This window comes from Pelodiscus sinensis, chromosome 13 (genome assembly GCF_052426305.1).
Source record: "Pelodiscus sinensis isolate ZL-2025 chromosome 13, ASM5242630v1, whole genome shotgun sequence".
In the NCBI taxonomy this organism is placed as follows: Eukaryota; Metazoa; Chordata; order Testudines; family Trionychidae; genus Pelodiscus; species Pelodiscus sinensis.
The window spans coordinates 2577332-2598804 of NC_143064.1; the positions used below are offsets into that span (position 1 = coordinate 2577332).

At 52.7% G+C, this 21473-nt stretch overlaps 1 protein-coding gene across 5 annotated transcripts in view; it reads left to right on the plus strand.

The window, feature by feature from the left end:
* PLS3 (plastin 3) overlaps positions 1 to 21473 on the plus strand; it is an 82300-nt gene that overhangs the window by 22466 nt on the left and 38361 nt on the right. For 2 of the 5 annotated variants that reach the window (XM_075941179.2, XM_075941183.2), the window contains exon 2: positions 20457 to 20554. The gene's annotated coding sequence lies outside the window, so the exon portion shown is untranslated. Of the gene's footprint in view, positions 1 to 5060; positions 5084 to 7100; positions 7340 to 7739; positions 7896 to 20456; positions 20555 to 21473 lie in introns of those variants that run through there. The other 3 variants (XM_075941182.2, XM_075941181.2, XM_075941180.2) reach the window with 3 other exon arrangements.

The window sequence follows — 21473 nt, forward strand, 5'->3', positions numbered from 1 at the left end:
AGGAGGCGAGTGGCGGCGTGAGCTAATAAATAGCATGTTCCTCGCGCTGGAGAAATATTCTAAGGAGATTAAAATAATAAGATGGATTTTCAAATAGCATGGATAGTCCACGCTATAAAAAGATGACTTCAGGGAAGTGCATGCTCTAGAGAGCAGAAAAGGAAAGTGCAGTGCGATTAAACACCTCAGATTCAGGGGAAGCTGTGGAGATGCCGCCCGAGAGGTTTGCAGGCTCAGACAAAGGAAAAAAAAGAAGACTTCTGAGTTATGTTCACTTATTTTCCTGAGAGCCCCCAGAAACCCTCAGTGGTGTTGGATCAGGAAATGATTGATAGAATCCTCCCTTGTGCGCTGTTACTGCTCTGGCCTGGTCTTCAGATTCGCCGACACTGGTACCCAACTGAGGCAGGCCTACACCTGTGGGGGAGCTGAGTCCCTGGCAGAAAGCATTCCCAAAATGTTCCTTTCTCCTTGCGGCGGGAGTCCTTGGGCGTGTGACAACCCGACTGTCCAGGGCACGGTGGCATTGGTTTTTAGTCCATGCAGGTCCCGGGACTGTGTGGGGAAGGGGAGCTGGAGAGTTAATATTCAAATACAAAATTTCCTGGAGATGTCATGGCAGAGCAGCAGAGCCCACACACGGTCAGCTGCACACTACCCAGGAAATGCTCCTCCGGTGTCCTGGAGGGCAAACCGCATGGCACAGAGGCAGTGAGCAGCCCAGCTTCTCTGTTCCATGACGACGGATTACCTGACTTCTAATGCAAATGTCTTAGTGGTAATTGGTGACGTAACTCTTCAGGATCTGTCCGGTGGGGTTAGGGCTGATGAAGCCAAATGCAGTAGCCTGATTGCAGTTCTTCCTGGGCCTGGGGGCGTATAACAGTTCACCACCTAGCAAAGTGAGGCGAGCTATGCTGCCTGGGAGACTCAGTCTGGCAGGGAAGGACCTTGCTTTGGATTTGTGAACCGGGACGGTCTGATTCACAGGAAGCATTTAGAAAGCATCCAGAGTGGGCTACCAAACCGCCTGGAGCTAACCACGCCAGAAGGCCTTTGCCAGAGTGTGTTTTCCAATAGGGGTTAAACCTGAGAGAACTAGTTTTAGTAGAAACTGGAAGATCTGGTCTTGAACTCAATAGTTGGAAATGGCTCCGAGGTGTCTGAGGCATGAGTGCTATTGGTTCTGGTCCCTGATTTATCCTTGACCCGTTTGTCTCCAGCTGAACCAGTAGGCTCGGTACAGGCGCTTACCAGAGCGACGTGGCTGGTGGCTAGCCATATAAAACAGGAGGGTTCATAACACACAGACACGGAGCGTTCCACGTCTGCCCTTGTCGTAGTGGCGGTGTACATCCAGCGCGGAGGCGTGGGGGCGGATGGGGTTATGTTAGAAGTTGTACAGTTTTACAAGTGGGCACTGTAGAACAGTGGGGCACGTGCCGCGGGTCTGGGGTACAAGAATGGCGTGGGCCGGCTCTGGTCACTCGGTGGGCGCACATAAACGCCCCAGTGGGCGCTCTGGCGCCTGCGGGCACTGCGTTGGGGATCACTGCTCTAGAAGAATGCTTCCCCCAACGGGTGTGGTCAAGGCCCTACTTCTTGATGGGCAGGTGAAGCATCATTTCCCGTCGTGTGCGGTACTTGCCTGGGCATTTCTGCTCTAACCGTATCTTCGGAGAGAGCTCTCCTGGCAATCCGGAGAGAGAGAGATTGTCAGATCCCTCTGCCATTCCTGCTGCGCTCATGAGTCACCCTGAGAGTTACACGCTGTTCCCTGACTAGCAACCCTGCCAGGGCTGTTCCAGCAATGTGGGCTCTGCTTGGTAACTTGACAGAGCACTTCTGCAGTCGCTTATTAACCAAACCGTTCAGTGCCTGAGCTCTGGTTAAAGGAGTGAGCAGAACAAAGGTGTGTGAGGCGCAGTCCGTGAAGTCTGACTTCAGGTGAGGGATACGCTTTCAAGTCCCTGCTGGTATTTCATTGCCTTCGTTGAGAAGGGGATTTGTGCAATGTGACGTACAAGCCCCAGGGCCTGGTACCTGGATTTGAGCTGCGGCCGTTCGAGTGGCAGACCGTCTCCTGGTACGGGGAAACCCGAAGGACAGTGACTCGGGGCAGACTCACCAGCATGGCGCCTCCATCTGGTTGCTCTGGGAATTAGCTTGTGTCACTGGCCCCTCCCTCGAGTGGGTGTCTCTCTGGGTTCCTTTTGGACCCCGGCGTCCACGTCCGGACACAGCCCTCCTGCAGCGCCCACTCCAGTGTCTGAACCCCCTCCTGGGGGGGGTTGTTTACTGCACACTGCAGGGTCCTCCCCTCCCCAGGGACCCCCAGTGCTTCTCCCAGGGAACAGGGAACACCCCGTGCACCTGGACCCACCTTGCCTCAGTGACCCACGGCCAGTCTCCATCTAGCCCCTGCCTCGGGCAAACTGCAGCCTGGCATGGCCACTCAGCACTGGCCAAGGGGTGTGGACCTGCTGCCCCTGTCTACCAGGGCTGCCTCGCCACAGCCCTAGTAGTCTTGGCGCTTGCTTCAGGCCCTGCAGCCTGGGCGCTTGCCTGGCCAGAGCCTCCCCAGCCCTGCCTGCCTTCCCCAGCCCTGCTCTACCTCCAGGAAGCCTCCTGCTTCCCTGGCACTCAGGTCCCTCCTGCTCTCTGTCCAGAGCAGCAGGCAGCCCCCCGCCCCCCCAACAATCCTTCTTTCTACAGCCCCCAGCCGGGCCCACGTTAGCAGAACTGCCTCAGCCGATGCTCAGGGCTGGGGTTTTGCCCTTAAAGGACCAGTGCAGGGCCAACGCCCTGTCACAGGCAGGACCGTCTATTTCCACACTAAAAGCCCATGTAATTCCTGGTGGTTTCTGACTGGTTTTAAATGATCACAATTGTACTATTTTGGGTGCACGTGAAAAGAAGACTTTTGCTACTTACAGACTTTATTTTGAGAAGGAACATTTGGGTTAGTTTGCAAAAGGCGGAGCTCTCTCTGTGAGGACTCCGGCCCGGATCTGGATTCACGGTGTGAATGTTTAAGGACCCATGTTCACTGGAAAACGGCCTGGGCTAGCTCCCTGGGACACTCTTTGGAATGGATGGGAGGCCTGTGTTAGAATCGTGTGTCCGCTCAAGGAGCTGTTCAGGAGGGGCTGTTCCAGTCGCTTCCCCCACCTAGACAGGCCCTCGGCATTCACCTGCCGTGGCTGAGCCGAATAACGTCCCAGGTAACCCAGCGGTGGGTGTGGCGGTGAAGATGGGGAGTCCGGAGCAGCAAGATGAATGGTGCTGAGAGGAATTCTAGCTGAGCCTAAATCTGCCCGTATCTCTTGTTGGTCTTCATGCTACACAGAAACCGTTTGGGAGACTTGTCCTCCCCTCCTCCTCCTGGCTGGCTGCTTGTCCCTTTAAATCCCTCCCGTTTGCATTTGTTCTCTTTGTCCACTTCAGCAACCCTTCCCCCTTCGGCTCGCCCTCCCTCTCGCAGGGAAGTGCTTTTTCGGAGCAACCGATTTACTGTAATTGCTGTGCTCGCTGATTACAGAGCAAAGTGCACCTTGCGGGGAAGTTTGGTCTTGGCTAAAAATACCCCAAGCTTAACTTCTTACTAGCTTCACCTCCTCTCTTGAAGGCAGGCTGGGGTCGGGGGCCAGTTTTGGGTCGGGGGCCACACACACACACACAGGAGAACCAATGGGGGAAACCCCCAACCCCTCACTGACCCCCGCCCCCATTGACAAACAGGAGAAGAAAAGACACTCGCCTCACTCATGCAGCTCAAGGCAACCCGGGTTCCCCTCATGCTCCAACCCTGCAAGGGGATGCACCGAGACTCAGGTCTCACCACCAGGGCAAGATTCACTCTTCTGGAGGCCCAGGTGGGGGTAGATTTTGTGGGGGCTCCTAGGCTCTGAGGTGGGGTGAAAACATTTCCGGAAAAGGGCTTTTGCCCGAACGGGAATGTCAAAGCATTTGCGCAAGAAGCACTGATTTCAGACAGTAGAACGTCAGTGCTTTTGCGCAAAATCAAGCAGCCAGTGTAGACAGCTGGCAAGTCTTAAAACTTGCCAGTCTAGATGCAGCCCGATAGCGCTTCTCCCTTGCCTCTCAAAAATAAACCCCCAGAGCCTTTGAGTTTGGTAAATGCTGGATGACTTAATTCTCTGGGCCAGACTTGGCTTCAGTGTGTTTAATGTAAAACTGTTGAGGCTTTCTGTACGCCTTTAGGGTGGTCTGGCTGGCTCTTACCAGTATGGCTAGTCTGTCCAGTTGCTGCTAGACAGTATCTGGGCACCTTGTGGGATCCAGGAAGTTCAGTTCTAATCCCTGGTTCTTGACTCAGCTCCTTGGCTTGCGTAAGTCTCTGAACTTCTCTGCCTTGCCTTCGGTCTAAAAATGTACTTCACCTAGCAAGGCTGTGGCACTGCTGTCCAAGTAGTTACATTGTGTGAAATCAGTGTGAATGGGACTGTTCAGAGATTCAGAATTGGAGCTCCTGCTGTGTGTGTGTTTGACTGGTGTGTAGTGTCACTGGAGTCTGTTCTGACTAGCTCAGGTACGAGTGATTGTGCTGTCTGATTGACAAATGGCGTTGCTCCCCAGTAGTACTCCGTGTGGGGGAGCGCACTCTGCAGGTTGCGAGTGTGCGTAAACACCTCTGCTTTGGGTAGGGAACCACCTGCTTTGGAGAATGGCTTCAAGCAGGGGTTTGACAGAGTTGACTGCTGTCACTTCAGACCTATTCTGGAAGTCTCCCAGAAAGGCTTTTTTCTGCTTGAGGTCATAGGTTGCGTGGGCGGTGAGATTCCTGTTGCGCAAGGGCAGGAGAAACCAAATGTGACCAGGCATGCCCCGGTGGGAGTGTTCCCGCGCCTGTCTGCTCCACTGGCTCCCCGAGATGCTCTTGCTCCGGGCTGTGTCGGCGAGTGTGACGGAGGAATGACTGGCGCTGGCGTTCCTGCCGGTGGAGGGTTGAGTGGAATTGCACAGCACTGACAATACTGGATTCAGAGAGAGGGAGAAGTAACTGCTGCTTACGGTACAGCTAACGCTAAAAAGCCGCCCCCTACTCGCTGCTTTACAGATGGTAAGAGATCATGGAGGCATGATGTTGTGCAGTGATCCAGCGTTCAAAATTGGCTCCCCTTTGTGCCCGTGCAGACTGAAAGCATTGGGGCCTGACATCTTTTAGCTTTCCTGTGAAGGGACTGGCATAGGAGCTGCTGTGCAAATCTCCTTGCCTTGTCAATGCTTCGTTTTCAAGGGCAGCATCCTGTTCTGAGCCTGAATCGGACTGTCTAGGGCCGTGGTCACCAACCAGTAGATCGCGAGCTACCGGTAGATCTCAGGGGCTCTAAGAGTAGCTCCCCTCTCTGAACTGAGCACCTGCGCAGTACATTTACATTAGATTTCCTCAGGTAATGTAGGCGGGGCTTCAAGGAAGGGGCGGGGCAGTAGATCTTCGCCTGTTCTGAGACTTAAAAAGTGATCTTGGGTGTAAAAAGGTTGGAGACCGCTGGTCTAGGGACAGGCGGGATTAAAGTAAGAGCTGCGTTATTGAGCATCCAACCAAGTTTGGAACCAGTTTTCGGTTTTGGCCTGCCTCTGTCTCCTGACCTTTCCCGCACAAGAACTGGTGCTGGTGTGCATTTCTTCTCCAGTCTCCAGTACAATCAGATCCACATAACCAGAGGAGAAGAGGGTAATGGAGGAGAGAGGGGAGGAAAAGCGGCTACTTGAGTGCTCAGTAGCCCCTTTGATCTTTATCTAGAGCATCTCTAGAAGTTGCTGGTTCTCGGAGTTTGTCTTGGAAGCAGGCAAAAAAAAAAAAATCGATGGAACCCAGATTTCAGTGGTACAGAGAGAATATGCAAAGGACACCGAGCAATATCAAGAAATGTTTGAAAGCCCGTGTGGTAGATCTGCAGTATCTAAGCCTTGCTATCCAGTGTGACTAGCTTGCAAAGACCAGGGCGAAAACCGTTCACTGACTAGTGACCTTCTGAGACAGTTTCTTCTTTCTTGCTGCGTATTTGTGAATTGAAATGTTTAAATAGACCAGAATTACAGTTCTGGAATAAAACCACCTTATAAGAACTAGCTGTCCTGGAGGATGCATTGTATTATTGATAAAGCCTTGTGAAGGAAGACCCTGCATAGGACAGCAAGCGTAGTGTACGCGGTGACGTGAATACAGGTGGTGGTGGCAAATTAAAATGAAACAAAAGGTCAATCTTATTTAGTTTCTTCAGTAGTTTTGCCTAGACTGGCTATTTTGTTCTATACGTGGCACACTTCTTACTTGCCTGTATGCTCCGGAAAAGTTCAGGTTGAACACCGCTATCTCCTGAACCGCCTTAGTCAAGAAGAAGGACATCAGTACTATACTTCCTCAGGCAACCAGATCTTCCAGTCTATGGTGCCCACCCTGCAACTGCTAGCGAATGCATTGCTGCGGGGTCTTTGTGGCTGTTTGTTCCAGCTAGTGCTAGTGCAAGTGAGAGAGCTCCAACAGGCCCGGGGGCACTGCCAGCGCAAGACCAAGGTCGTGCAAAAGCCGTTTGTGTGTTTCTTTTGCTCCATTCCCAACTTCAGCTGTTGTGCTCCTCCTCTGCCTGCGAGACCGGAAGATTCACTTTCCTGGTTGAAGTACTTTCATTACTAAAATGCAATGAAAATCTGACACTTTACTCCATTTGGGTGCAACTTTCAGGTGACTGAAGAATGTAGAGTGTTCATCTCTCTTCGCTTTTATGAAACCCCTACACAGGAATCTACTATGTATTTGAGTGTGTCTGTCTGTCTGTCCACCCATCTGTCCATTAATGGTAAGAGCTAGGCCCACCAAATTTAATATGCAGCTTCCTCATATAACTGAAAGCAAGGTCAGGGTTTGCTTGTGCCAGGAAGATGGGATGTGCCTGGAATGGGATTGCTTCTCAGAAAACCATCCCGAAAAGAGACAGAATCTGAGTTCCCCATCCAGCCCCGAGACTCCCATCCCCCAAGCACCCTTTAGGGAAGGTGGGGACTTAAATCCTCCTCCTGATTCCTTCAGGAACATTGCTGGCTGCTCCCCTTTGTCAGGGAGTGCTGGTAAAGTGCGCAGCTTGCTTCATTCCTTGCTCGGGGGGGCAGATAAACTTGGACCTGCCCCAGCCTGGGGACATGCACTCCTCCCCCGGCTGTGCCTGCCACCGTGGAGAGACATTTATCACCTGGCCCCAAGCTGCTGCCTTGAGGGGCCAGGGGTTGCCCCCTCTCCCAGAGGTAGCCTGCATCCTGCACCCCTCCTTCCCAGCCCCATGCCAGAGCAATGAATTCAATGAAGAAATACTTTGAGGTAAGGACCTGAGCAGTGCCGGGTAAATGTTCTAGTAGCATATAAAATCTGCCTCCCTCACCCTTCATTGAGGTTGTGTTTCTGTGTATACTCTACAGCAGAGATTGATGTAATACAAAATATGGTCACTTGCCTTTTGTCCATGACGTCTGATGTGAGATCTGCCTGTAGTGTCATAGGACAGAGAGCGTGGTTTTAAAGAACAAAGTAGCTGGTCTTTTTTTATTTCTTACAAACTACGCAGGCCAGTTTTGAACGGCTTGTGCTCTAAGATTCTGGAGAGGCAGTGGGAGAAGTCAGCGTTAAGGAGAGAAATGTGCAGTTTGTTGGTAAATGTTTTGCAGTTTCTCAGGAAGAGTATTTTAAGTTGTAGTATAGTCTGTCAGCATGTTCTCATTTGCAGGCAGGAAGTGTTGTAACTTGCTTGTAGCACTGCAATTGTAAGAGGAATGCTGGATTTCCAGATTAACTTTTTGGGCGTGGGACTGGGAGAAGGTGCCATTAGTCCTGGGTCTAAGCAAGGAAGGTCTGCACCTCTCTCGGAACAGGAGGAAAGGTAAGAACGTCTTATTCTGTGAGGCAGTAATAGAACTTCAGCGTATATTTACTACACTGGCTGATAGCCCAGGATGCTGCTGGTTTGTGTATGAATTTGTGCATGCTCTTGAGAGAGGCTTTTTTTGTAGTCTTGTGTCTGTGCCAGCATGTCGCAGCTTCGGATGCTGTCCCCTGATACGCAAAGTGTGTAGCTTTAGCTGAAGCAAATCCGATCCTAGCGAACGTACTTTCTGAATTCATCTGTGCTCCCGATCAGATGTCACCGTACATTTGCTGTGGCTCCTTTTTGTGTAGAGTGTTGTGATGTAAATATAATTCAGTGTTCATTAGTTGCTTTCAGTAGAAAGTGAAGTGACATGACTCTTTAAAAACGAGACGCCCTCGCCCCAAGCGCTTAACCACGTTTAAGCATTTAAATGGCTTTCCACAATGCTTCAACTCTAGAATTACTCAAGCTTTCATTCCTCTGTAATTTACTGAAAGGTACTAAAGGTTTAGTGCTGGTAGCTCTGTGTATCTACTCCTGTGCATGCAGGATATAAGCATAAAGAACAGTTCTCAAGGGAACATCTGGGAATACTACTGGTTCTGGAATATGAATGCTCTTTTTCAGAGGATTACAGCAAACCAGAATCTGTACCCTCTGATCATCAGTTCATATTCTTTGCTGGCGTGATATCAAACTATGCTTCACTGAATGGAAGGCATCTGAAAAAACTTAAACAAATAATAGTCCTGTAGCACCTTAGAGACAAAATGTAGTTGGTAAATGAAAGGCATCTGCCATTGTAGGTTAGGGTGTTTTGATGTCTAAGGCTGAAACACTCATATTCCATAAGAAGTTTCATGGTGAAAAGTAGCCCTCTGACTTATTTGAAAGCCATAGTACACTAGTTGTAAATACTTACATAGAAGCTGTCATTTGTGAAAATGGCAAAATTAGTCATGGTAACTGAAAACGTCTACTCAGCACTAGATTGAAGTGGCTTATTGTTTGTGACAAACTTTAAAAAGTAGGTACCTAAAAATATTTGTCCTGCAGGAAAAAGTTATCCTTGGTTGGTTCACTTAATAGAAAGCACAAGCCATCTTCCAAGGCTGCCTATCAAACAAAATCTTGAACGGCTTCTTCACATATTAATGGCACACAAGTCAATACCGCTTAGACTGTCCTGAGTTTGATCTCCCTGGTAGCTGAAGTTCAGGAAATTCAGACTAGAACTAAGGTGCAGCTTTACTGGTCAGGGGAACGAACTCCTGGACAAGTTATCTTCAGATGTGGTGTATTCTCTGTGAAACAATGAACTGTAGAGCAAATCCTTGAGGCACCCAGTCAGGTGCTATGGATTTGATGCAGCATACACTGGGTGACACAGTCTGTTGTCTGGTTTTTGTATAGCGGGTTAGACTGGGTCATAATGAATTTTAGCAATAGAAGGAACCATTCACTTCTGGTGCGTATCACAAGGGTTCATAGTTGCATCTCTTCTCTCTGAGCTGTGACGGTGAAGGATGTTCAATCGTGGTTATCTGGCTAATCGTGTAGTCCAGTGATTCCCAACCTTTTTCCCATGGAGGAACCCCTAAAATAATTTTTCATATCCCGAGGAACCCCTACCTATGAAAACGTTTGCTTGGCCAGAAAAAGTTGACAGCAGGGAGAACAATTCAATTCCTGCTAAATTATTGTCAAGAAAATGTATTTGCAAAGAGCTGTTACGATGTAAGCTGACATATATGACAAAATTTATGTATTTATTTATTTATTCCATGATTTCTCGCGGAACCCCAGACGATGGTCTGCGAAACCCCAGAGTTCCGTGGAACCCTGGTTGGGAAACACTGGTCTAGTCGATACAATTGACACAATTAGTCAATAAGGACCTCTCTGCGCAGCCGCAGTGGGGGGAGCTCCAAAACCTAGCTTAAGCCAGGTCTGAGCAGCCCTGGCTCGTGCAGGCTCCGGATGCCACCTGCGCTTCGGCTCTACGTTTTAAATGGAGTAAGAGCCGCCGGGCAGAAGCACAGCGTCCCAGACCGGCGCGAGCCAGGACTGCTCGGTCCTGGCTCGTGCCGAGTCCAGCAGCCCCTCTTCACAGCCAGCCTGGGCTGCAGCCCCTGTTTGTGAGGGGTGCCCAGCTCTCCGTTGGGACCCCCGTGGGCAGGGGCTGCTGCTGGAGCAGCCTCCCCTGTCACCCCACGCTGCCTCTGATAGCTGGCAGGAGGCACCGTGGAGACAGTGCTGGGGGGAGCCCAGCCTGCCTTGGGGGTGCTGTCCAGGAGACACTTAGGTAAGCACCTCCCAGCCAGAGCCTGCCTCTGGCACCCCAGCTCCCTCCCCCAGATCACCGTCCAAACCCTCTGCACCCCTTGCCCCAGGTGACAACTCCCTCCCAGGCCTTGTACCCCTTCCTGCACCCCTCCCCCTAGGGTTGCCAAATGGTTCAACAAAAATACCGGACACACTTGACATAACATCACAATCTACGTCACATCTTATTTAGAAAACACCCGCCAGTTCTCTTTTCTCTTTTCTCTTTTCTCAACTTGTTTCCCGAACAGAAAGCTCAAATACTGGATTGTCCGGTTCAAAACCGGACACTGGCAACCCTACCTCCTCCAGGCCAGAATCCTCTCCTGCACCCAAACACTCTCCCAGACCCTGCACCCCAATCCTCTGACCCAGGTCACAACCCCTCCTTCACCCAAACTCCCTGTCAGACCTCCCACTGTCTCCTGCACTCCAGTCCCTTACCCCGTGCACCTTTCTGCACCCAGCCTCCATCCACCTCCACAGACAAGTGTGGCCCTTGACCGCTTTCCAAAATCTTGGAGTACCCTCCCCCCCCGCCAAAAAGTATTGCCCACCCCTGCGATAGGGGGACAGTGGAATCCCTGCTGTATATGGGAAGAAAACTTAATTTCTCTACAGCAGATACAGATTTTATTTCACAAAAGCTTACAGTGTTCTGGAAGGGAAAGGCTGGCTGAGGGTTTTTTTGGTCCGTCAGTCTAAGCTTAGTATAATTGCAGATTCTGTCTCCTCCTTAATAACTTCTCTACAGTAAAGGAGCATCATTGCTTTTGCAATATTGCCCTGCCCCCACTAGTAAGAGGGTTACAAAGAAGTGCTCAGTTTTTTTTCTAGAAGACCCTCTGTAGGAAAGTCTTGAATGCAAGGAAGAAGTTATTTCCCTTTTCGTTTTCTTTAGTTCTTTCTAGTATTGAGGGGAGAGAATTTTTTCTGTTGGCTGAATGGTCTCTGTTCCCTCAAAATAAAGTTCTTGTTTTCCTCTTCTATCTACTCTATTACATTTTGATTGGCACCACTCTCTGGTAAGGAAGCTGTCAACTGGAATGCTACTTACACCCTTGAAAACACAGTACGTTCTTGGCCACGTTAATGGTCTCCTGGGTTAGCGAGTGGCTTGTTTCTAGTTGAAGAATGCATTCATTGTTTGACATTTTTCTGTTTAAAACGTATTGTTTATAATCTGCATAATGGGTACAAATCTCTGATACAGTGGCATTTTGTTCCTGGCCTCACAACTTGAAGCTGGCTTTGGTTTGACTCTGACTGATAAGACCTTGTGGGGAGAGCTTTTTGTGTGTGTTGGAAAGGGTTACACCCATGGAGACAGGAGAGCAGTTGCTGCAGCTTGCTTTAATCTAACTCCCTTTTCGGTCGGGAATAGAACCGGGCCCAGTTCTGACTTGAGTAAGCTTGTTGGCAGGGCTGGCGGAAGCAGTGCCTGTATGTGAGACGCCTACAGGCTTGTGTACGTCATAGAATCATAGAACTGGAAGAGCCCTCAGGAGTCATCAAGTCCAGCCCCCTGCTCTAGGCAGGACCAATTCCAACTAAATCAACCTGGCCAGGGCTTTGTCAAGCCAAGACTTAAACACCTCTAGGGATAGAGACTCCACTACTTCCCTAGGGAATCCATCCCAGTGCTTCACCACCCTCCTAGGGAAAAAGTTTTTCCTAATATCCAGCCTGGACCTCTCCCACCACAACTTGAGACCATTGCTCCTTGTTCTGTCACTACTGAAAACAGCCTCTCTCCAGCCTCTTTGGAACCTGCCTTCAGGAAGTTGAAGGCTGCTCTCAAATCCCCCCTCACTCTTCTCTTCTGCAGACTAAACAGACCCAAGTCCCTCAGCCTCTCCTCATACGTCATATGCTCCAGCCCCCTAATCATTTTGGTTGCCCTCCGCTGGACCCTCTCCAATGAGTCCACGTCCTTTTTGTAGTGGGGGGCCCAGAACTGGACACAATACTCCAGATGTGGCCTCACCAAAGCCGAATATGATGACATCTCTGGATCTGCTGGCCATGCTCCTCTGGCAGTGTGCTTAATAGAGGGGAGACTTGTAGAGTGAGCAAGCTGCGTAGTGTGAGCCTCGCTGGCACAAATTGGAAGGTACCTAGTCCTGTGGGATCTCTCCATAGGTGAGAAGATGGTCTGAAGTTTGGATGAATAAAACAAAGAGCTCATGGGCTTAGCCGCTTGTGTTGGCAAGTGAGTGTACCCCACCTGCTGGTCACAGCCCTCTTCAGAAGATGATAGGAGTCGTAGTCCCCAGAGAGCCCGGCTCGCTACCCCGGTCCGTAGTCTAGAGACGTGTGTGTGTCGCTCTGGAGTTCACTGGCTCCGTCGCTGGTGCTGTGCTGTCCAGGAGTACGCCACAGGAGCAGTGTGTCGAGTCAAGAGTCTGATGAACTTCAGAGGCAGATTTCCTGTGTGGAGGCCAGGCCATGCTAGGGGAAGGTTTTCTGGCAGCACCGGGGTTGGGAGCGGGAGGACAGGGCTGGGGGAGGCAGTGTCTTTCCCATCCTCTAGAATGGGGTCCCTGTATGCAAATGCTGGCAAGGTCGACCTGGGGAATTTCTGGGCAAAATGTCTGGATCCCACAATGTGCAGGACCTGATGTGCAGGGCTGGTGGCTTCTGGGAGGAGGCAGTACACTCGGACTTCTCTTTCTCAAGGAGGGTGGCATTCACACCCTGACGAGGGCTGTTAAATGTCAGATAATCGAATAGTTGATTAACCTCATCAATTCGCATCGGTTACTTGACTATTCTATGGTCCCTGGGGGCGGGGCTGGTGCACTCTGGCCCCACTCCTGGGGAGCCCCCCGCCACTCTGTACTGCTGCCTCTGTATCAGAGGCAGCAGTGTAGGATTCCAGGTGGGAGCTGTTCTGTGAGGGGAACCAGTTTAAAAACCAGCTCCCCTTGTGGACCGGCTGCCCGTTGCCCCGTGCTGCTGCCTCGGATACAGAGGCAGCAACGCGGGGTGGCAGCAGCCCCTGTCCAGGGTGAGTCTGACCCGGAACTGAGCTGGGCTGCTGGCCAGCCTGCTAAAAAATGTCTTGGCGGGGGAGAGGAGGAATGTGTGTAGTCTATAGCATTAGCCGATAAGCTTTTGCGTATCGGTTAATCGACAACACTATTACATCCCTCACCCTGACTCTTCGTGCCAGCATAGAGCAGACGTACCTTTCGTCTGAGAGCTGCCTGCTCAGAACAGCTTGCCTCCCAGACAGATGCTGGGAGGAAGGAATTACTCTCCCCACGTCACAGATGAGGAATTGAGACTGAGGGAGGATGAGACTTGCCTAAGGTACGGTAGTGAGGCTGTGCTAGAGCCTGCCCCTGCTGAATACCCGTGTCAGGTGTCATCAATTCCAGACGGACTCCTCCCTTTGACTCACCACCTCCCCCAACACCCGGAGCTGTGGGAGAGGTCTTAAAAGGAGCACCTGCTCCTTGCAGCATGTGACGCAGTTAGTTGGGTTTTCATCGTTGAGGGGAATAGGTCCCCCTGTAATCCAGGTGTAAAGGAAACGGATTTCGTAGGTTTTGTTTTTCAAAGGGTCCGTGCGTGAAGGCTGGCGTGGCTGCGTGGCTCCAGTACAGATGTTAGCTAAACCATAGTGCTTTGGAAATAGTTGGCAAGCCGGTCTCCTGAGATTGAGTTACAGCAGGATTTTAACTGCATACTGTACAGCGTCTGAATGCTTCAGATATAAATGAGGTTTCTGGACTGTCGTCCCACCACTGGAGAGATTAGGTTTGTTTAAAGTTCACAAATGGAAATCTGACCCTTTTCTGCTCCATCTCTCCAGTTATTCCATGCCAGCAGCTCCCTTCCTTTTAAGGTAGCAATATTCCCCCTCTGTGACCACGTCCAGGGTACTTGGCACATTAGCCCTTTTTGAATTGCTCCCCACTGTAGGCATTATCTCAGCGTGCCTGTCTGCAGTACAGGCTATGCCAGTAGAGTGTATATTGCTCAAGGGTTTACGGAGCCTCCCTCCACGATGTAAATCACGCTGATGGAAGTGCGGCCTGTGGGCCTGGTTTTATGATGCCCTCAGGAGAGAACATCTTCACCATACAAGCTCGCTGCTGTAGCGCTACTAGAGCAGCCTCGCCGGAATTTACCTGAGCTGCGTGGCTCCAGCATCCGCTCCTGCTTGGCTTGGCGGCAGCGGAAGGCTGTAACAATGTCGCTTTGCTTCTGTCTCCCTGCTTGCCTGCCTCTTCCGCTTTTGTCCAGATGGATTTCTGTCCCACTGTTAGATGTGTCCTGGGTCCTGCTAAAGAGCATAAGAACGGTCACAGTGGGTCAGACCCAAGGTCCATCTAGCCCAGTGTCCTGTCTTCTGATAGTGGCCAGTGCCAGGTGCCCCAGTGGGAATGATTAGAACAGGGAATTGTTCAAGTGATCTATCCTCTGTTATCCATTCCTAGCTCCGGAGAGAGGCAAGGGATACCTTTCCTGCCTATCTTGGCTAATTGTTATTGATGGACCCATCTTCCAGGAATTTATCTGGTTCTTTTTTGAGCCTTGTTAAAGTCCTGGTCTTCACAACATCCTCTGGCAAGGAGTTCCACAAGTTGACTATGTGTTGCATGAAGAAATACTTATTTTTGTTTGTTTTTTAACCCGCTACCTATTAATTTCATTTGGTGACCTCTAGTTTTTGTGTTACGGGAACAAGTAAATTCCGTTTCCTTCTGTACTGTCTCCATACCAGTCATGATTGTATAGACCTCTAGCATATCCCCCCTTAGTTTCTTTTGTAAGCTGAAAAGTTCCAGCTTTCTTAATCTCTCCCAGTAAGAAGACTGTGCCTGTTCTGTATAGTGGCATTCTGCCGTGTCTCCGCCCCCAGCGTTGGAAAACCATCTGCGTAAAAAACGAAGGGAGCGTTTACAGCAGGGCTGAATCGCTGTGGGCTCGGCTGGCAATCTGGAGCTGTCTGTCCCAGAATATTTTTGCCTTTGAGGATTCCCACTTACAGTGCTTCACCCTCTGCTTTCCTTCTGGGCAGGGCCAGAGCCGTGGCAATGAGTCAATGCTGGGACTAGGGATGTACACGACTAGTCAACTCGTCGACTGCCTGATAAGCATAAGCTCCAGTAGTTGCTTCCCCCTCCCCCTTGCTGCCTCTATCAGAGAGAGGCAGCAACGGGGCTGGTGGTGTGTGTATGCAGGAGCCGGTGCTGGGGGGAGTTGGCTTAAAAGCCCGCGGCTCTTGTCTATTTCAAAGGGAGCAGCACGAGCTGAGACCTTAATGGGGACCCAAACCCACGGGAGAGGCGCAGCGGGATAGTGAGCACCCCCCGTATCGACCACGGAAATTCTATCGACTTCTCGATGAGTTGATTCATCGACATTTGACATCCCTAGCTGGGACACTTCTCTCTGTAGCCAGGCTCTTTTTTTTCAACAACTAGAGCTTGCCCTTCGGTGCAGCCTCCTTTCTGCGTGCCCTGTGATCTCCCGCCAGAGTGTCTGTCCTTCTCCTTGTGCATGAAGTGAGGGGACTGCTGCCCTTCCTGTATAGCATGTTGGAAGTAGGGTCGCTGCTCTCTGTCTCTGAGACCAGATCAATAGCAGCTGGGAAGCTACCGATTGCACGCAGCAGGCGAGCCTGGCTTCCCTGCCGCTGAAACCGGTGCAGCCAGGCTGTGCAAGGATCGTGGCTGCGTTCCCCGTAGTAACCAGGCTTTTAACAGGAGGCTCATTGATGGCTCAGTAGCTCAGGTTGGGATTTCCTGCCAACATGCTAAATGGCTCGGTGCCTCGTGGCTCGAGTTTCAGTCTCCAGCGCTGGACCCAGGCGTGCCGATTGTGTAACCGATGGGGATAGCTGCCTTTGTCAGACTTGCTAGGCCAGAGGAATCTTTGGGTACCAGGAATTGTCTGAGCAGTTCTTGCAGTAAGTGCTGGCAAGTCTGCTCCTGGCCTGGGGTTTTCTCCCGGCTGGTGTGGAGAAGCCAACGCCGCTTCTCAGTCAGCTCCGCAAGGTGAGGATTCTCAGTTCACCAAATCAGCTTTTTGTTTCTCTCCTGCATTGAAGTGTGAGTGTGGGGAGTCTCCAGGAACATCTGGAAAAGCCTGTTTGGTTCTCCCGCCCAGGAGAGCTGGAGGGGGAGGGGAGCTGCACATTCCTCTTTGTGGTCTGCCCCCATCCCTTGCTTTGGAAGGAGCAGCAGTGCCTCTGCTCCAGCGCTGCAAGACTCCGTCCCGGAAGCTATCGGAGGCAAAGCAAGTTCCGGTAGAAACATCCCAGCAGGAGAGCTATTTCCATAATCCCCAGCCGCTGGGGGAAGAGTGTCTGCGCAGTGCGCATCCTGCCGCGCGCCGGCCCGCAAGGACACGTCTCCAGATCCTGCCTGGATCGGCTGCCAGCCCCCAATTCCAAACTGGATTGCAGCTCCTCTGATGGATTCCGCAGATCCCCCACGTTGGAAGCTAGCGCCGCAGTGACAGGAGCAAAACAGCTTCTAGTCTGCGCTCCGAGGAGCCCAGCGGCAGGGCGTGTCTCGGCGTTCTGGGTGTTAGCTAGCGTGTGACTGAGTAGTCGTGTAACCACGTGAAATCTTAGCGCTTACACGGCTAGTCGATAGTCCCCAGGGGCAGGGCCGGCAGCCAGCGTGCGCCCATCCCGCTCCTGAGGAGCCCGCTGCTGTCTCCGAAACAGAGGCAGCAGTATGGGGTCGCAGCAGCCCCTGTGCATGGGGGGGGGCAGGGTGCAAGCTCCCCCCCCCTCCCGCGGACAGGAGCTGCTGATAGAGGCAGCAGTGTGCAGGGCACTGCAGAGCTGGATGGGGGGGCACCAAGTTTTAAGCCTGCTCCTCCCAGTTCCTGGTTGTCCCCCCCCCCCCCCCCCCGGCCTCTGTAGGAAGCAATAGGGATGTAGGTGAGTCCACAGAAGCTGATGCTTTCAATCCAGCTCCCTGCGTGTACTGGCTCCAGCCTACCCCCCCTCAGCCCCCGCCCTGCTGCTTCTCTGCCAGATTTCAGTGCCTACCACTCCGCTCGTTGGAGGAAGTGGGTTTTGCCCACCAAAGCTCAGGACACCATCTGCTTGTGTCTCTACCGTGCTGCAGGACCACTCGCTTTTTAAGCTTTTTTTGGTCTTCCGTGGTTTGCCAGCTGCCCCGTGGCAGGATTAATGGAGGAAGTGGCATTTGTCAGCATGCTCCCATTAGGCGACCTTACTGGATTTGGTGCTCCCGGGCCGTGTGGCCCGTTCCGCTCTGACCCGGGCCCCCGTCAGGGGATGTCTACGCTGTCGCAGGAGCCCTGTGGCACGGTGTGACGTGGCATGGCCACAGCAGGCCTGGCTGGGCTGGGCTGGGGCGTGGGGCTACCCACCCGGGCTGTGAAACCCTAGGAGGCGATGGGTCGCAGACGTGGGCTCCAGTCCAAACGGGAACGTCTGCGCTGGCAGTCCGAGCCCAGGGAGTGCGGGCAACTGAGCTGGCAACCGGTGCTGGGAGTTTTTATTGCAGGTGAGGCACACCTGTGGGGAGCTCTGAGAGGGCCTGCGTGTCGGGGGCTGAAGAGCCCACAGCTCAGCCTAAACAAATCCAAGGGCCTTTATTTCCGCGGTGAGAGACCTGCCTAGGCCCAGGAGGAAGGAAAATGGGGAGTGGTTGAAGGAGGGAGGCAATTAGGACAGAGTCCCGTAAACCAAGTTCAAACTGGCATTGACTCTGAGTAACTGCGAGCCACTGCAGAAACAGGGAGGGCTGGGTCACCAACAGGGCTCGACAAAGCGCGGCGAAATCCACTCGCCAGCACCGCACCGCGCATGCGCCAGACCCGCACTGCACATGTGCGCACCGCCGGTGAACGGGGCGACCAGCTGAAATCGACTCGCCACGGGTGAGTCGATAAATGGATTTGTTGAGCCCTGGTTGCAAACAATTACAAAAGGTGGAATTCCATGCAGAGGCGGCTCAGCATCGTTAGAAGACCCTTCAAATGGTCCTGTGCCACGGAGGGGCAGAACGTTGGAGTCCTCTCTGGCCTTGGAACCCGTAATGCAGGGCTACTCGGCTTTGGGAGCTCACAGGCCATGATGATACGCACAGCACACACCAAGGGCTGTAACTTAAGCGTGGTTGCATATACTTGCAAATAGATATGCAAATAGATTCTTTCACACTGACGGGCATGAGTACAAAGATTAAGCCTTAAGCCGTGGCACCGGACCCAAACGTGGCCAGTGGGAGCCAGTCAGCCCCTCTCAGGCTCTGCCCACAAGGCTAAGCAGCCAGCACGCCCCACAATGCCCCGGCGCTCACGGCACCTCCTCCCTGGGGGCTAGACACACCGACACCCTGCACCCGCCTGTTCCGCTTGCATCTTTCAGTGCTCACCCTGCCTGGGAGACGCCTCGCCGCTGTGGGGCGTGTTCCCAGGGGAGGCCACGTTCCAAGGATCCCGCCCGTGGGCTGGGTGTTGACCCCGCGTAAACCCGAACCGCACTGCGGGCTGCAAACAAACGGGCCGCAGGTTGAATAGTCCTGCTGTATTGAGTGCTATGTTAGTCCCTTCCTTAACGGGCTGGGGGCAACCAGGACTGCCTGCATTAGCCACGGGATGCTCGCACTAGCTAGGTGTTGCAAGGATTATATCTGTATTGGTTTGACTGAGCAGAAGTGCACGCTCACTGACAGACACTCCTATTGCCGTTGCTCGCCATCTTACGGGGCGGAGTAAGAGCAGTGCTGTTTGAACGTAGAGTTGGATTGACCAATAGTTACTTGCTATATTTTGACATGTCCTGCTGACAGTTTGTGTGTTAATGGTTTTAAAGCTTTAACTCTCTTGAATCTTCTTAAATAACTAACGGGTCTGCCTAGAACTCCCTGCAGCCCTGGCCATTTAAATAGATAATCACAGAAGAAAACACTGAAATAAGACGACTGATGTTGTCCATCAGTTATTTAAAAAGTAATAGCAATCTATATTCTGCTAAGCCTGCTTCTAACGCTTGCACTTATACACTCTAAATATGGTTTTGTTAGTCTCTGAGGTGCGACACAACAACTCGTTTTTAAAGTTACAGACTAACACTGCTACCCCTTGCAGACTTGCTGCTTCAGTTAATGCTGGTAGAAACCATCTGAAATTAGGGTAACTCTAATCGAATCTTGCGGACCAGCGCTTTGGCCAGTTGCCTGCAGGGTCAGGAAGGAGCATCTCTCCTTGATGCACAGTTGGGTACATGTATTCTGATTTTCTCACCTTCCTCTGCAGCATCGGAAGTTGGCCACAGAGAGAGATGGGCTGGTGGGGTGGGCCGGCATGCTGAGGCACTAAGGAAAATCCTCACGTGCTCCAGGGAATACTAAGTGGAGTCTTGCAGGGATCAGCAATACCTGCCTCGCTGATAGATAACGACGCGGAGAGCACACTTAGTTTGAAGAGGATCCCAAGCTGGGAGGGGCTGCAAGTGCTCTGGAGGACAGGGTCAGAATTCAGAAGGCTCTGGACAGGCTGGAGCAATGGTCTGAGGCAACTAGGATGGGATTCAGTAAGGACAAACGCAAAGAGCTCCACTTCGGAAGGAGCAATCCGGGTCACACCTGCGAAATGGGGAATGGGAGGGAGCACAGGCTGTCTGAAGCCAGGTGGGTCTGACTAGAGTCAACCTGCGTCTGGCTGAGGGCTGATGTGGCGCCAGCTACCTAGGTGAGGAGCTCTCGCCTCTCTGCAGAGCCGTGCTCTGAGGGGCGGTTCACCGGTGCAGCAAGCGGAAACCCGGGAAGTGTTTCAATAGCTCTTCAACCCCAGCCGGGTGTCCCACAGCTGTTAATGCAAATCCTGGGGGGCTTTTGACCCTGACACCATTGCAGCCAGGCCTGCGTGGCTAATGCCACAGCTGCCTGGCTCTGCGCTCTGCTGAGACGTTGCAAGCTGTCTGTCTGACAGAGTTCTGACCCAGTGCTCATCCGGGGAGTCAGCTGGGCTGGAGCAGAAACTGGACAGGAACTAAAAGCCATTCTTCTTGGCAGCCAATGACCAGAGTTGTATGGGGCAGCAGAGGCGGTATTGGTCTGCCAGCTGCTCATTTGTATTCTGTTGCCTCTGCGCGGCTGTGCAGAGAAAGGCAAACGGTCTCCAGCCTCAGGCGGGGCGTGTGCGTGGGCAGGAGTCGTTCTGCCGACGTGTGCCAGGTCGGGACGATGGTGCTCAATGCCGTAGGTGAGGCTTCAGTAACCAAGCCCTGTGCTTTTCCATTCACAGATCCTGAAGCTGCTCTGCACACAAGTCTTCATCCGCTTCTGCGCAGCCCTGACGGCGCTTTGATCCCCACAGAAGTGTAGCGGAGTAGGTGGGACGAGGTTGGTACCTGGGGACAGAGACGGCTGAAGTGTGTGTGGGGGGGGCAGGTCAGGGAGGGTACTGGGGGTGGGGAGGGTGGAGTGCCCCACTGAACAGGCCTGTGGACTGGGATTCCGAGGAGCTTGGTTTTAGTCCCACCTGAGCTGGGTTGTATCTCTACGTCTGTGACTGGCCATGGGCCAGTAGGTAGGGTGCCACCGTGCCTCAGTTTCCCCGACGTTAACATGGGGACGAGGCCCCGCTGGTAACCTGCCCGGGGGATGAAAAGCGCTGCGCAGAAGTTAGATGTTGGTTCTACTTGGCTTGGCCGTCTCTCGTAAGGGGGTTCTGGCTGCCTCGTGCCGACTGCGTGTGTGCAGCGCTCAAGCGCTCTGCTGGGCCGGATTAGCCCCGGCGAGCAGGGGGCCCGGCTTTGCACCTCCGGCTGGGAGGAAGGGTGGCAGCACTGTGCCTTCCCCATGCCATGCCACGGTCCTCTCTCTGGCGTGCGCTTGCCCCCGGGGCAGCGCAGACACGCTCCAAGCAGGGCGTCTGGAGTGGATAGACGGCCACGCCCAAACTCCTCCTCCAGCCTCCCTCCGTTCGGGGTCCAAAGGGCCGGCCTGCCAGTGGTCAGTCGCGTCCCCACTGGGCAAGTCGCCATCTTGGCTTGTGCTGTGCGTGGTCTTTAGCTGGCTCGGTGGGATGTGTCCCGGGAAATAGCGCATCCCTTCTTTGTGCTGACCCCATTTCTCTCCCCCCACACCCCCGCTGAGGGGGTGAGCTCCAGGGGAGTCCATTCCAGTGGATGGCTGCTTGAGAGAGAGCCCGCTGTATTGCACAGGGCCAGAGGGATGAACGCTAGCGTGGGGGGGTGTGGGTGTGGGTGTGGGTGTGTGTGTGTGTGTGTGTGTAGACACACGCCAAACAAACTGCCCA